General features: G+C 43.3%; 1 protein-coding gene across 5 annotated transcripts in view; it reads right to left on the reverse strand.

Annotated features, from left to right (window-relative positions):
- FBXL20 (F-box and leucine rich repeat protein 20) overlaps positions 1 to 16,675 on the reverse strand; it is a 157,134-nt gene that overhangs the window by 42,589 nt on the left and 97,870 nt on the right. The gene's annotated exons all lie outside the window — the stretch shown is intronic.

Consider the following 16,675-nt stretch of genomic DNA (forward strand, 5'->3'; position numbering starts at 1 on the left):
TTGTATGATAAAGTAGTTGACCTTTATTCATTTTGAGACAGGGTCTAACTCTGTCAGCCAGGCTGGAGAGCAGTGGCATAACCACTGCTCACCCCAGCCTCGACTTCCTGGGGTCAGGTGATCTTCCCACGTCAGGCTCCTGAGTAGTTAGGACTACAGGCGCCTGCCACCATACCTGGCTAATTTTTAATTTTTTGTAGAGACAGGGTTTCACCATGTTGCCCAGGTTGGTCTCGAACTCTTGGGCTCAAGCAATCAGCCTCCCAAATTGCAAGGACTACAGGTGTGAACTACTGCATCCAGCCAGTATCATAAAGTAGTTGCTCTTGATTTTAGCATAGAAATAACTGACTACATGTATATACACACACAAACACAAAGGCAGTTCTTTAGAACAAACAAACAAAATGCTTGAGCAATCTGTGAAGATAATACTGCCCATATAAAACACAGTGGGAAAAAATGTTTTACTTGATAATGTACATACAGATGCTGACCAAGTTCAATTACCTACACCAAAGGATAATAAATAATTTCTAGCTGGTTTTTTTAAAATACAAAAAAAAAAAAAACAAAACAAAACAAACAAACAAAAAAAAACTTCCCACCTAAAATTATCAAAAGAAAGAAGCTAGGGGGAGGATCTTCTTTTGTTTTGTCTTGTTTTGAGACAGGGTTTCACTCTGTCATGCAGGCTGGAATGCAGTGGCACAATCATAGCTCACTGCAGCCTTGACCTGGGCCCAAGCAATCCTCCCACCTCAGCCTCCCGAGTAGCTGGAACAAGAGGCACATGCTACCAAGTCTAGGTAATTTTTTAAATTTTTTTTGCAGAGATGAGGGTCTCCTTATGTTACGCAGACTGGTTTTGAACTCCTGAGCTCAAGCAATCCTCCTGCCTCAGACTACCAAAGTGCTAGGATTGTGTATGTATGAGCTACCATGCTTGGATGGGCAGGATTTTTTTATTTGAAACAAAGTCTCCCTCCTATCGCCCAGGTTGGAATGCAGTGGTGTACTCATCATTCACTCCAGCCTCAATCCCCCAGGCTCAGGTGATTCTCCCACCTCGCCTACCAAATAGCTGGGAGTACAGCGCATGCCACCATGCTCAGCTAATTTTTGTTGTTGTTTTTTTTTTTTTTGAGACAGAGTCTCACCCGGTTGTCCAGGCTGGAGTGCAGTGGCATGATCTCGGTTCAAGCGATTGTCGTGCCTCAGCCTACCAACTAGCTGGGATTACAGGTGCCTGCCACCATGCCCGGCTAATTTTTGTAGTTTTAGTAGAGATGGGGCTTCACTATGTTGGGCAGGCTGGTCTCAAACTCCTGATGTCAGGTGATCTGCCCTATCTCAGCCTCCCAAAGTGCTGGGATTACAGGTGTGAGCCACCACATCCAGCCCCTGATGGGAGGGATCTTAATGAAGTATTTTACAGTCATGAAGGAAAAAAGATAATTTAATAAAGCCTAAAAAGCGCAATGAAAAATGTTAAATGTCTAGAAAAAAAACCCAGAAACAAAATAAAATATAAATTAAAAAAAGATCTCTACATATTTCATTCTAATTTAATAAATTACAAAACTCTTTTAACATAGCAATGTCAGAAAATATTTACTGTCTAGAATTTTTCTCAGTCTTATAGAAGGTAAATAAATACTTATTTTGAAGTAGACCAGTAAGTTAATTTGGTTAAAGCCTGATAAACCACACCATAAGCTACCTGTGAAAATAGGTCAGGGAATCCTGGAAATAAAAGTGAATGGGAGATCAGGCAAGGTGGCTCATGCCTATAATCCCACCTCTTTGGAAAACTGCTAGAGGCCAGGAGTTCAAGACCAGCCTGGGCAACACAGTGAGGCTCCCTATTTTAAAAAAGAAAATAAAAAACATAGCTTTGGCTAGGTATGATGGCTAAAGCCTGTAATTCCACCATTTTGGGATGCAAGGGCAGGAGGATAACTTGAAGCCAAGAGTTTGAGACCAGCCTGGAAAATACAGTGAGACTCTGTCTCTACAAAAAGTTTAAAAATGAAGCTGGGAACAGTGGCTCACGGCTGTAATCCCAGCACTTTGGGAGGCTGTGGTGCGGTGAGGCCAGGAGTTCAAGACCAGCCTGACCAACATGGTGAAACTCTGTCTCTACTAAAAATATAAAATTAGCCACACGTGGTGGTAGGAGCGTCTGTCATCCCAGCTACTCGGGAGGCTGAGACAGAAGATTCGCTTGAACGTGGGAGGTGGAGGTTGCAGTGAGCCGAGATCATACCCTTGTACTCTAGCCTGGGAGACAAGAGTGAGACTCTGTCTCAAAAAACAAAGTAGCCAGGCATGCTGGTATATGCCTGTAGTTCCAGCTACCTGGGAAACTGATGCAGGAGGATCTATTGTGTTCAGTTTGAGGCTGTAGTAAGCTACAATCACAGCACTGCACTCTAGCCTGGGTGACAGAGTGAGTTCTTTTTTCTTTTTTTTAAGACGGAGTTTCGCTCTGTCACCCAGGCTGGAGTACAGTGGCAAAATCTCGGCTCACTGCAACCTCAGCCTCCTGGGTTCACATGATTTGCCTGCCTCAGCCTCCGGAGCAGCTGGGATTACAGGCACCTCACCACCATGCCCAGCTTCAAAACAAAAGTTTTAAATTTTGATGTTATCCACTTTATCTATTTTTTCTTTCGTTTCCTCAACTTTTGGTGTCAAATCCAATAAATCACTGCTAAACTCAATGTCATGAAGTTGTTCTGCTTTCTTCCAAAGATTTTATAATTTTAGTTCTCAGATACAGGTCTTTGCAAGACCATTTATTGAAAAGACTATACTTTTCCCCACTGAATGGTCCTGGCATCCTTGTCAAAAATCATTTGACCATATATGTGAAGGTTTATTTCTGAGCTCTCTATTCTATTCCATTGGTCTTTGTCTGCTTTATGCCAGTATCACACTATTTTTTAATATTTTCAGTTTTGAAGCAGAAAGTGCTTTTGGTGATTGAAATATTTGCATGATGTCAGAAAAACTATTAATAGCAACTGAACTGGTTTCAAGAATCTTTCCTTATGTTTTCTGTTTGTTTGTTTTTGTTTTTGAGACGGAGGCTTGCTCTGTCGCCCAGGCTGGAGTGCAGTGGCCGGATCTCGGCTCACTGCAAGCTCCGCCTCCTGGGTTTATGCCATTCTCCTGGCTCAGGCTCCCGAGTAGCTGGGACTACAGGCACCCACCACCTCGCCCAACTAGTTTTTTTGTATTTTTTTTAGTACAGATGGGGTTTCACTGTGTTAGCCAGGATGGTCTCGATCTCCTGACCTCATGATCCACCTGTCTCAGCCTCCCAAAGTGCTGGGATTACAGGCTTGAGCCACCGTGCCCGGCCATGTTTTCTTACACATTTACTTCCTCTAACAGATTTCTGATATTTTGAATTCTTTCCAACTATAGAGGCCCATGTAAGGGACTATTTAAAACAGATAATAAATTAAATAAGCTGGGAGGGTTAAGCAAGGAGCAACATGGAAAGCAAATATAACTGATCTATATCCTGCAATCTCAGCAAGACACCAGCAAGGAACAGGAAAACTCCTGAATAAAAGCCCAGAGAACAATTATAGTGAATAATGTCTAGAGAATCTGCCTTCTCTAAGGAGAACCAGATACGTGGATAGAAAGGGGGGAAACATCTAGTTAAAATGATGAGCAGGCCGGGCGCGGTGGCTCAAGCCTGTAATCCCAGCACTTTGGGAGGCCGAGACGGGTGGATCACGAGGTCAGGAGATCGAGACCATCCTGGCTAACACGGTGAAACCCCGTCTCTACTAAAAAATACATAAAACTAGCCGGGCAAGGTGGCGGGCGCCTGTAGTCCCAGCTACTTGGGAGGCTGAGGCAGGAGAATGGCGTAAACCCGGGAGGCGGAGCTTGCAGTGAGCTGAGATCCGGCCACCGCACTCCAGCCCGGGAGACAGAGTGAGACTCCGTCTCAAAAAAAAAAAGATGAGCAATCTCTGAAACTGTGGTTATAATTTTTCAGCTTGCCTGAAATGAAAGAAAAGCATTCCGATTTGGAGGTTGTTGAGTTTCATTCGAAAAACATTTTTACCACCTGCCACCTACAGGCACTTAAGTCCCTACTGTTAAGTAGCTCATGGCATAGGGGCTGGAGGTAGATATAAAGTAAGTAAAATATATGTGAAAATTTCAATTAGCGATGAGTACTATAACAAAGCTGAGTAATGTAATAGAAGAGTGGTCAAGGAAAGCCTCCCCTAGGAGTAGGTATTTGATTTAGAATCTAAACGATCAAAGGAAAACAGATTGCCAAGATCTGGGGAGAAGAGCATTCCAGTAGATGAAATAGTGGGTGTATCACAAAGGCCTGTTTGAAGATCAGAAGAGACAGTGAAGTTGGACTGCAGCAGCAGCACAACCCTATACCAAGTTCTTAATTATGTACCAGGCGTCATTCTAAGTGTGTAAATTTACATACTAATCCAATGACTCCTTAAAAAACAATTCTGTAAGATCGGTACTATTAGCATTCTCATCTTATAGATGAGGATATTGAGCAAAGTCGTTAGTCAAGGGGTCAAAATATGATAATAAAAAACAAAAAAAAGACTGGGTGCTGTGGCTCACACTTGTAATCCCCAGCACTTTGGGAGGCCAAGGTGGGTGAATCACCTGAGGTCAGAAGTCTAAGACTAGCCTGGCCAACATGGTGAAACTCCATCTCTACTAATAATACAAAAATTAGCCAGGCATGGTGGTGTGTGCCTGTAATCCTAGCTACTTGGGCGGCTGAGGCAGGAGAATTGTTAGAACCTGGGAGGCAGAAGTTGCAGTGGGCTGAGATTGCTCCACTACACTCCAACCTGGGTGACAGAGTAAGACACCATTAAAAAAAAAAAAAAAAGTTAAAAGGCTTTGTGGACATAATAAATGATTTCAACTGTATTCTAAGTTTAGGGAAAGCCAGGCCAGGCATGGTGGCTCACGTCTATATATAATCCTAGCACTCTGGGAGGCCAAAGCAGGAGGATCACTTGAGGTCAAAAGTTTGATCTTTTTTTTTTGTTTTTTTTAGTAAAGACAGGGTTTTGCAATGTTGCCCAGGCTGGTCTCACCAAAGTGTGGGCATTACAGGCGTGTGTCACCACACCTGGCCCACGGCCAGGAGTTTGAGGCCAGTATGGGCAACACAGTGAGACCCTGACTCTGTAAAAATGAAAAAATTTAGCTGAGGATTGTGGTGCACGCCTGTAGTCCTAGCTACACAGGGGACTAAGACAGGAGGATCACTTGAGCTCAGGAGTTAATGGTTGCAGGGAACTGTGATCACCCCACTATGCTTTGGCCTGGGCAACAGACTCTGTCTCTTAAAAAAAGAAAAAGCCTGGGCAACAGACTCTGTCTCTTAAAAAAAGAAAAAAAAAAAAAAGATAGGTTTCTATTGGAAGGGTGGGAAATAAAACATTAAAAAAAAATTTAATACAATAAAATATTTTTTAAAAGGTAGAGAGGAATACACCCATTCATACAATATTATAGGCATAGCCTTGAGGCTTTTAGAAGTCTAGGATTCCTTATTAAAAAGTTCCAGCAAAGCCATTTTTTTATAAAAGGGTCTATATAGCCAATCACTATTCTTGTTGCATTTTATGCAAATAATCAGGCCACATACAATAAGACTAAAAGTTACTTTACACATATTGATTACTACAATTTGTCTTTGATAGAAATAGGGGACTAAAGAGAAAAATCACATGCTTCAAAAGAAAACTATAATACACCTTGTTTCATATTCCAACCCCGACCACTGTTTTCCAGTTATTGTCTGTAATTCAGACTGAGTTCTGAATTATCTCTAACAGTGTCCTCTAACGAACCTGGATATATATATTTAAAAGCTTGTTTTCATAGATCCCGTCAGGAATAAGATCTATTTTTGAAAGACTACTTAAACTAGGACTTATACTTCTATACATGTTGAGATTTCTCTTCCTTCTTGTCAAGGTCTGTACCTGCTGTCTATTATTTTTATTTTAATTAATTAAATTAATTAATTTATTTATTTAGAGACGGAGTTTTTGCTCTATTGCCCAGGCTGGAGTGCAATGGCGCAATCTCAGCTCACTGCAACCTCTGCCTCCTGGGTTCATGTGATTCTCCTGCCTCAGTCCCCTGAGTAGCTGGGATTACAGGTGCCTGCCACCATGCCCAGCTAATTTTTAGTAGAGACGAGGTTTCACCATGTTGGCCAGGCCGGTCTCAAACTCTTGACTTCAGGTGATTTACCAGCCTTGGCTTCCCAAAGTGCTAGGATTACAGGTGTGAGCCACTGAGCCTGGTCTTATTTATTTTTTTAAGAGACAAGATCTCACTCTGTCGCCCAGGCTGGAGTGCAGTGGCACTCTTGCCTCAGCCTCCTGAGGAGCTAGGACTACAGGTGTGAGCCACTGAGCCTGGCCTTAATTTTTTTAAGAGACAGGATCTCACTCTGTCACCCAGGCTGGAGTGCAGTGGCACTCATGCCTCAGCCTCCTGAAGAGCTAGGACTACCAGTGTATGCCACCAAACAGGGGTAATTTTTAAGTCTTTTGTAGATGGTGTCCTGCTGTGTTGCCCAGGGTGGTCATGAACTCTTGGCCTTAAACAATCCTCCCACCTCAGCCTCCAAAAGTGCCATGATTACAGGGTGAGCAATGGCACCCAACCTTGTCTTGTATCCCTGAACGCACTTGTCTGGCCACAACCTAGGATTCATGAATGTTTACAACTAAATATAAAAAAAAGTCATTCCTCAGACTCAGACATGTGCCCCTAGTCAGCAAGAATTAGCTAGAGTGATTGTCACCCCTAATCCCTCACGAATGAAGAATGTAAATAGAAAAGGGGGGACTGAAATAGTGCCCCAAAGAATTAAAGACATCAGTGAATAATATAAATTTTTAGTCTGTGGGATGGCAGATAAGGAAAAAAACCAGGATGGGTGTGGTGGCTCACACCTGTAATCCTAGCACTTTGGGAGGCCAAGGCAGGTGGATCACCTGAGGTCAGGAGTTCAAGACCAGCCTGGTCAATATGGCGAAATCCCGTCTCTACTAAAATACAAAAATTAACCAGGCGTGGTGGTGGACGCCTGTAATCCCAGCTACTTGCACAGGAGAATTACTTGAACCTTCGAGGTGTAGTAGGTTGCAGTGAGCCGAGATCACGCTGCTGCACTCCAGCCTGGGTGACAGAGCGAGACTCCATCTCAAACAAACAAACAAACAAAAACACTTTAGGCCAGGCATGGTGCCTCATACCTGTAATCCCAGCATTTTGGGAGGCTGAAGAAAGCAGACAGATTGAGATCAAGCCCATGAGTTCAAGACGAGCCTGGGCAACAGGGCAAAACCATGTCTCTACAGAAAATACAAACTACCTGGGTGTGGTGGCGTGTGCCTGCCGCCTCAGCTACTCGGGAGGCTGAGGCCAGGATTGTTTGAATCAAGGAAACAGAAGTTGCAGTGAGCTGAGATCGCCCCACTGCACTCCAGTGATGGAATGAGACCCTGTCTCCAAATAAAACAAAAAAAAAGAAAAGAAAAGAAACAATTTGCTGAAACTCCTTCTGCTTGTAAGATCACAAAATTGGATGACATCAGCTGGAACCAATGTGCCCAACTCAAGTCCGCATAGAACCAGTTTGCTGATGTCACAGCTGGAATTTCCATTACGTTTCATACTAATTCCCCCTGAATTTGCACATGCAATCCATGAGGTAGCATGAAGAGACAGCCATGCCTGCCTGAAGACTTTCCAGACCTTCCCTTTCCTTCTGCCAGTTACCCGCTGATCTAAGAATTCATCCCCTAAACCTTTTCTAATAAAATTAGTGCATTAAAGCCAGCACAGGGCACCAGATTTGAGCTGGACTCCTGTCTACATGTCAGTCAACTTGCAATAAACATTTTTCCTTTACTCAAAAACTCAGTGTTGGCTAGGCACAGTGGCTCATGCCTATAACCCCCACTTTGGGAGGCTAAGGCAAGGAGGATTACTTGAGCCCTGGAGGTTGAGACCAGCCTGGGCAACATGGTGAGACCCTGCCTCTACAAAAAACACAAAAATTAGGCCGGGAGTGGTGGCTCAAGCCTGTAATCCCAGCACTTTGGGAGGCCAAGGTGGATGGATCACTTGAGGTCAGGAGTTCAAGATGCGCCTGCTCAACATGGTGAAACCCAGTCTCTACTAAAATACAAAAATTAGCCAGGCATGGTGGCACACGCCTGTAATGCATGTATATGTAGCCCCAGCTACTCCAGAGGCCAAGGTGGGAGGATCACTTGAACCCAGGAGTATGAGGTTGCAGTGAGCTTTGATTATGCCACTGCACTCTAGCCTGGATGACAGAGTAAGCCTGTTTCTAAAAAACAAAAAACAAAACCCCCTGTGTCACAGTATTAGTTTTGAGTGCATCAAGCACCAAGCCTCTTTTGCTCAGTAACAAAACCTTTGGCTTTTAAATTTAGCTGCTGCAGTATTTTATCTTCTCCTTACTTGTCATATTATTTATTTTCCCTTCTTTCATTACACTTTACTGTCCTTTTAACCATTTCTGATTTTTTCTTTTTTTTTTTTTTTGAGACGGAGTCTCGCTCTGTCGCCCAGGCTGGAGTGCGGTGGCCGGATCTCAGCTCATTGCAAGCTCCGCCTCCCGGGTTTACGCCATTCTCCTGCCTCAGCCCCCCGAGTAGCTGGGACTATAGGCGCCCACCACCTCGCCTGGCTAGTTTTTTGTATTTTTTAGTAGAGACGGGGTTTCACCGTGTTAGCCAGGATGGTCTCGATCTCCTGACCTCGTGATCCACCCGTCTCGGCCTCCCAAAGTGCTGGGATTACAGGCTTGAGCCACCGCGCCCGGCTTCTGATTGTTTCTTATTTTTCATCTCATTGTTTCCAAGTCTTACCTGGATTCTCTATTAAGGCTCTTTTTTTTTTCCTTTTCAGTTTCTAAGTGTCAGGTAAGGGAGAGAGTATCAAATAACCAGGAAAGGTGGTATGCCTTTCTTCTTCCCTTGAGACAAACTTGCTACCACTCTGATGCTTCTCCTTAACAAATTTTCTATCTTCTTCAATATTGATTATCCAACTCCACTCCCAAATAAACATATATACTTCCAATCTAGGTAACTCAATTTCCAAAACAAAAAATGTATCTAATGTAACAAAAACATTGGATTGATGAAATGCTGCTTTTTCCTGTCATTCACTAAACTGTACTTTTATGAGGAGTTTCATAATCTAAAGTTTCTTAGGTTTGCCAAAACATCACTAACTCTTGAGCAATTTTTATAAATATTATATAGGGGTGGCAGGAGTCATAGGTGAGAGGCTTTACAAACAATGATCCTAATTAGACTTTAGTAACCTGTTCTCTATGAAATAAAGCACAACAGACAGAGGTGAAACATCAGGTTGGTAGTCAGATGTGGGCAGACCTAGGAGATACTATTAAACACACATCTCAACAATCCTAATTCTGTTCTTAGCATGTCCTGAAGGGGTTCTAAGTATTAAGATGCCATTGAGTTAGCTTTTCACCTGGATTTGAATGTTTTAGAGCATTTAAAAAATTAAAAGGAAAAGACAAATATAATCACTGTGTTCCTCTATTAAAGTAGTAAGAATTGACTGGGTGTGGTGGCTTACACCTGTAATCCCAGCACTTTGGAAGACCGAGGCAGGCGGATCACGAGGTCAGGAGTTTGAGACCAGCCTGGCCAACACAGTGAAACCCATCTCCACGAAACATACGAAAATTAGCTGGGTGTGGTGGCAGGCGCCTGTAATCGCAGCTATCAGGAGGCTGAGGCAGGAGAATTGCTTGAACCCAGGAGACAGAGGTTGCAGTGAGCCGAGATTGTGCCACTGCACTCCAGCCTGGGCGACAGACCTAGACTCCATCTCAAAAAAAAAAAAGTAGTTCTTACCACTTTTTAGTCTTTCCAGTTCTAATCTGGCTCCCTAATAAGATGGATATAAGCCTCAGCACTTAAATCCCTTCTACCACTCCACATCTAGTATGTCTAAATATTTGCTATTATTTAGCACCCTTTAAATTGTATGTGTTTTTTTTTTTTGAGACGGAGTCTCACTCTGTTGCCAGGGCTGGAGTGCAGTGGCACGAGCTAGGCTCACTGCAAGCTCCACCTCCCGAGTTCACGTCACTCTCCTGCCTCAGCCTCCTGAGTTGCTATGACCACAGGCGCCCGCCACCACGCATGGTTAATTTTTTTTTGTATTTTTTAGTAGAGATGGGCTTTCACCATGTTAGCCAGGATGGTCTCATCTCCTGACCTGGTGATCTGCCTGCTTTGGCTTCCCAAAGTGCTGGGATTACAGGCATGAGCCACCACGCCCGGCCTAAATTCTATTTATTCTATGTAATTGATAAAAAAGACAGTTTTTTTTTTTTTTTTTGGGAGAAGGAGGCGCATCCCGTTGCCCAGGCTGGACTGCAGTGGAGCGACTCGGCTCACTGCAACGTCCGTCTCCCGGATTCAAGCGATTCTCCTTTCTCAGCCTCCTGAGTAGCTAGAATTACAGGCACGCGCCACAATGCCCGGCTAATTTTATTATTTTTAGTAGAGATGGGCATGTTGGTCAGGATGGTCGCAAACTCCTGACCTCGTGATCCACCTGCCTGGGCCTCTCAAAGTATAGGTATTACAAGCGTGAGCCACGACGCCCGGCCTTTTTTTTTTTTTTTTTTTTTGTATTTTTTCTGAGATGCAGTCTCACTCTGTTGCCCAAGCTGGGGTGCTATGGCGGGATCTCGGCTCACCGCAACCTCCACCTCCCTGGTTCAAGTGATTCTCTTGCCTCAGCCTCCCAAGTAGCTGGAATTACAGGCACCTGCCACCACGCTAGCTAATTTTTGAATTTTTAGTAGAGACAGGGTTTTGCCATGTTGGCCAGGCTAGTCTCCAACTCCTCACCTCAAGTGATCTGCCCACTTCGGCCTCCCAAAGTGCTGGGATTATAGGTGTGAGCCACCTCGCCCAGCCGAGATAATTATCTTTAGAAACCAAAATAAAATAATTGGTGGGGTAGGCTGCCAGGGTTTTAGCTACTACAGCAATTATTTTTTCCTTCATAACAAACATTTATTTATTTATTTATTTTTATTTATTTATTTTTTGAGACTGAGTTTTGCTCTTGTTGCCCAGGCTGGAGTGCAATGGCACAATCTCAGCTCACAGCAACCTCCGCCTCCCAGGTTCAAGCGATTCTCCTGTCTCAGCTTCCTGAGTAGCTGGGATTACAGGCATGGGCCACCACACCCGGCTATTTTTGTATTTCTAGTAGAGATGGGGTTTCTCCATGTTGGTCAGGCTGGTTGGTCTCCAACTCCCGACCTCAGGTGATCCGCCTGCCTTGGCCTCCCAAAGTGCTGGGATTATAGGCATGTGCCACGGTGCCCAGCCCAAAATTTACCTTTTAAAATACACACTTTAAAGTGCATAATTGATTTTTTTTAGTATATTCACAGTGTTGTGCAACCATCACTACTATGTAATTCCAGAACATTTCAACAATCTCAAAAGATTCCCTGTACCCATTAGCAGTCGCTCTCTATCCCTCCCTCACCCAAGCCCCTGGCAACCAGTAATCAACATTCTTTTTCTATGGATTTGCCTATTCCACACATTTCATATAAATGGAATAATACTGTAATGAAGACTTTTGTGTTGGCTTTCACTTAGCACATTTTAAAGAATATATCCATGTTGTTGCACATATTCATACTTCATTCCTTTTTATGGCTGAATAATATTCTACTGTATCCATTCTCCAGTTAATGGACAATTGGGTTATTTTGACTTTTTGGCTATTACAAATAATGCTGCTATAAGCATTCCAAGTTTTGTGTGAATATATTTTCAGTTCTCTTGGATATAGCTAGGTTATGTGGTATTTCATTGCTTTTTTTTTTTTTCCTTTTTTGGGAGACCAAGTCTCACTCTGTCACCCAGGCTGGAGTGTAGTGGCACCATCCTGGTTCACTGCAACCTCCGCCTCCCAGATTCAAGTGGTTCTCCTGCCTCAGTTTCCCGAGTACCTGGGATTACAGACGTGAGGCACCAAACCCAGCTAATTTTATATAATTAGTAGAGAGAGGGTTTCACCATGTTAGCCAGGCTGATCTGGAACTCCTGACCTCTAGTGATGCACCCGCCTCGGCCTCCCAAAGTGCTAGGATTACAGGTGTGAGCCACCACGCCCAGCCAATTATGTGGTACTTCTATGTTTAGAGATTTTAGAAACTGCCAAGCTGTTTTCCACAGTGGCTGTACCAGTGTACACTGTAGTGCACAGTTTCACTAGCAATTTGTGAGGGTTTTAATTTCTCCATATCCTTTTCTTTTTTTTTTTTTTTTTTTTTGAGATGGAGTCTCACTCTGTTGCCCAGGCTGGAGTGCAGTGGCACAATCTCAGCTCACTGCAACCTCTACCTCCCTGTTTTCCAACGATTCTCCTGCCTCCCTCAGCCTCCCAAGTAGCTGGGATTACAGGTGTACACTACCACACCCGGCTAATCTGTGTATTTCTAGTAGAGACGGGGTTTCACTATGTTGGCCAGGCTGGTCTTGAACTCTTGACCTCAGGTGATCTGCCCGCCTCAACCTCCCAAAGTCCTGGGATTATAGGGGTGCGTTACTGCACCCCGCTTAATTTTTGTATTTTCACTAGAGACAGCGTTTCACCTTGTTGGCCAGGCTGGTCTTGAACTCCTGACCTCAGTTGATCCACCTGCCTCGGCCTCCACATCCTTGACAATACTTTTTGATTACAGCCATCCTAGGGAATGCAAAGTGGTACCCCACTGTTGATATTCTTGGCATTTCCCTGATGGCTAATGATGTTGAGCATCTTTTCATGTGCTTAATGAAAGCAGTAGGCTTTTAGTAAGGTTTTCACAAACTACCTCAGGAGGGAAGAAGATTAATGGGCAAAGTTTAAATAATGTATATATATAGTACATCTTTAAAACATATACTATATAGGTACATGTTTTCTTCCTCTTCCCTTCCCTTGTTGAGTCAGTCCTAAAGCCATTAGGAGGGGCACAGCAAGGTAGGTGTCAATGCCAGGTTAGAGGTTGGGGGCAGAAGCTTGAACAATACGTCAGAGTCCAAGCAGAGTGATGAGAGGACCCTTGAGAAGGGTGACCTAGCAGGAGATACTGGGACACAAGCAAGGTGAATGGGCAGCCTTGGGTACAGTATCAGAGACAAAGTAAGGTGAGAAGGGCATCCACACAGAGGACAAACCTAGTATGGGTTTTAGAACCCAAGGAGGGTGGCAGGCATGAAGTGCCCGAACCCAGTGAAGTGAAGAGGGCATCTTTGAGAGAGAGAGAGTGTGCGCACACAACTGTAGAGTGAAATTGGTTAAACTCAGGGGAACTGAGAAAATAATAAAATACATTAACCATAACAAAGATGGGCAAGGTGGCTCATGCCTGTAATCCCAGCTTTTGGGAAGGCCAAGGTGGATCACTTGAACCCTGGAGTTCAAGGTTACAGGTAGCTGTGATCATGCCATTGCAGTCTAGTCCAGGCAACAGAGCAAGATCCCATCTCTAAAAACAAAATAACATTAACCATAACAGAAGCTAGGTTTCTGTTACAAAGGGAGTTGTGAATCTGGAAAGGGAGAAAACTAGAATAAATTACACAGTGTTGGATTGGAATTGGAAATATCAGTATATTAACAGAAACATAGTTCTCAATATATACAGATATAAACATAAATGTAAATTGTGTATATATATGCACGTGTGTTCATGTACATACATACACACACACACAAACACACATATATTTTTTTCTCCCCCCCGAGCTCTGCCTACCAAGGGGGCCTGGAGCAGTAACCCCCTCAATGGTAACGGTATTTAACTCCCAGATACTGGCTTCTAAACATTTCTTTCTAGTAGAAGGAATCAGGGCTCCTTGGAGAAATAGGGCAGAGAAAATGTAAGAGGAGCCTGGAACACCTTGTGATAGAAAGCAAGTGAGTGCTCAAAGAATGATGGGGACACGTCAAAAAGTCATGGTAACCAGCTTGAAGGGGCTCCCATTGGCCAAATCTGGGACAACCTGAATATGAAAACAAATGAGAGTAATGAATTATAATTTACTAAATAAAAAAGGGAAGCCATAAATTCAGACTGATGTAAATTAATAAACTGAAGTTTAAGAAGAATGGGATGGCTGGGCATGGTGGCTCACGCCTGTAATCCAAGCACTTTGGCAGGCGGAGGCGGGTGGATCACCTGAGGTCAGGAGCTCGAGACCAGCCTGGCCAACATGGCAAAAGCCCCTCTCTACTAAAAATGCAAAAAATTAGCCGGGCATGGTGATGGGTGCCTGTAATCCCAGCTACTCAGGAGGCTGAGGAATGAGAAGCACTTGAATCTGGGGGGCGGAGGTTGCAGTGAGCGGAGATAGCACCATGGTGCTCCAGCCTGGGAGACAGAGGGAGACTCCATCTCATTTAAAAGAAAATGAAGACAAGAATAATTAATAAAACATAAGATATTCTTGGATAGCATAATTTAGTACCTTAAAAGATACCAATACTTCCCAATATAATTTAATTTCCTGATTAAATATCCAATATATGAATTCAATCCAAACAGGTCTCTTTTTTGCTTAATGAAAAAAATTGATTCTGAAGTTGATATGGATGAAAAATGTGTGAAAATCACCAAGAACTTATTAAAAAAGATGAAGAGGAGGTGCTTCCCCCCCTGCCCCTTGAGACAGAGTCTCACTCTGTCACCTAGGCTAGAGTACAGTCACCTAGGCTAGAGTACAGTAGTGCTATTTTGGCTCACTGCAACCTCCACTTCTGGGGTTCAAGCAATTCTCCTGCCTCAGCCTCCTGAGTAGCTGGGATTACAGGCGTGTGCCACCACACCTGACTAATTTTTATATTCTTAATAGAGACGGGGTTTCACCATGTTGGCTGGGCTGGTCTTGAACTTCTGACCTCGTGATCTGCCCTTCTTGGCCTGCCAAAGTGCTGGGATTACAGGCGTGATCCACTGTGCCCTGCCGAGGTGCCTATTAAAATGTACAAAAATTACTGAATTCCAAACAATATGGTAATCATAAAGAAACAAAAAAATTGACGGAACAAAACAGAAGTATCCAGAAAGGCCCCAAATACATGTAGGAATTTAATACATAGGAGAGTTGACTTTTCAAATTAGTAGGAAAATAATGAATTATTTAGTAAATGATGTTAGGAAACCTCATATTTGAAGAAAGTAAAATCCCTCCCCTCAAGCCATATATTAAAAAACTACTATGACAGCTTTATTGGCAAAATGTTGATAATTGAAGTGGAGTAACAGGAGTTTCATTATACCATGCTGTCTACTTTTGTGTTCATTGGAGTTAAGAATTCCATGAGAAAGAGTAGATTTTAGTGGATAAGAAGGAAGGCAGGTTGAGTTTTTGGAGTATGCCTAAAGAACACGAGAAGCTGGTCTGCATCTTTGATAGGATGTGGTAAGAATCCTCAACAATAGTCTAAGACTATCAGAATTCCACATTAAGTCAAGTCCTTGGAAAGCCCTTAACCTTAAAAGTGTTCTGTGCCACTAAATTTTGTTATGAACGTTTTACCACAATTAAAAAAACAAAACAGGCCGGGCACGGTGGCTCACACCTGTAATCCCAGCACTCTGGAAGGCTGAGGCGCACAGATCACCCGAGGCGGGGAGTTCAACACCAGCCTGACCAACATGGAGAAACCCTGTCTCTACTAAAAATACAACATTAGCCAGGCGTGGTGGTGCACGCCTGTAATCCCAGCTACTTGGGAGGCTGAGACAAGAGAATCGCTTGAACCAGGGAGGCGGAGGTTACAGTGAGCTGCGATCGTGCCACTGTACTCCAGCCTGGGCAAAAAGAGCCAAACTCCATGTCAAAAAAACAAATAAACCAAAAACTTTCTGTAGCATAATGCTGAAATACATCATAAGCAACTTCTTCTTCTCCTTCTTAAATAAACCCAGAAACTCCCTAAAAAAGAAGCTCATAGCAAAATGTAAGCAGAAATCTCCTTATTAAAATACTGAGAAGTCTTTGTTATTTTCAACTTAAGAATCAGCACAAATTTTATTACAATACAATATTAAAAAGAATTCTGGGCTGGGCGTGGTGGCTCACGTCTGTAATCCCAGCACTTTGGGAGGCCGAGGTGGGCAAATCACGTGGTCAGGAAATCGAGACCAGCCTGGCCAACAAGGTGAAACCCCGTCTCTACTAAAAATACAAAAATTAGCTAGGCATGGTGGAGCGTGCCTGTAGTAATCCCAGCTACTCAGAAGGCTGAGGCAGGAGAATCACTTGAACCAGGGAGTAGGAGGTTGCAGTGAGCTGAGATTGCATCACTGTACTCTAGCCTGGCAACAGAGCGAGAGGCCATGTGGGGGGGAAAAAAAAAAAAGAAGAGAGAGAATTCTGCCTCTCAGAGAATTATTAATGTTTAAGGATAGTTTTCCAAATTTCAGATAATAGCAATTCTACATTCTAAGATTACCTTACAAAATGTCCACTAAAGCCCAATGAAGAGAGATTTTTTTTTTTTTTTTTTTTTTTTTTTTTTTTTTTTTTTT

This window comes from Piliocolobus tephrosceles, chromosome 16 (genome assembly GCF_002776525.5).
Source record: "Piliocolobus tephrosceles isolate RC106 chromosome 16, ASM277652v3, whole genome shotgun sequence".
NCBI classification, from domain to species: Eukaryota; Metazoa; Chordata; class Mammalia; order Primates; family Cercopithecidae; genus Piliocolobus; species Piliocolobus tephrosceles.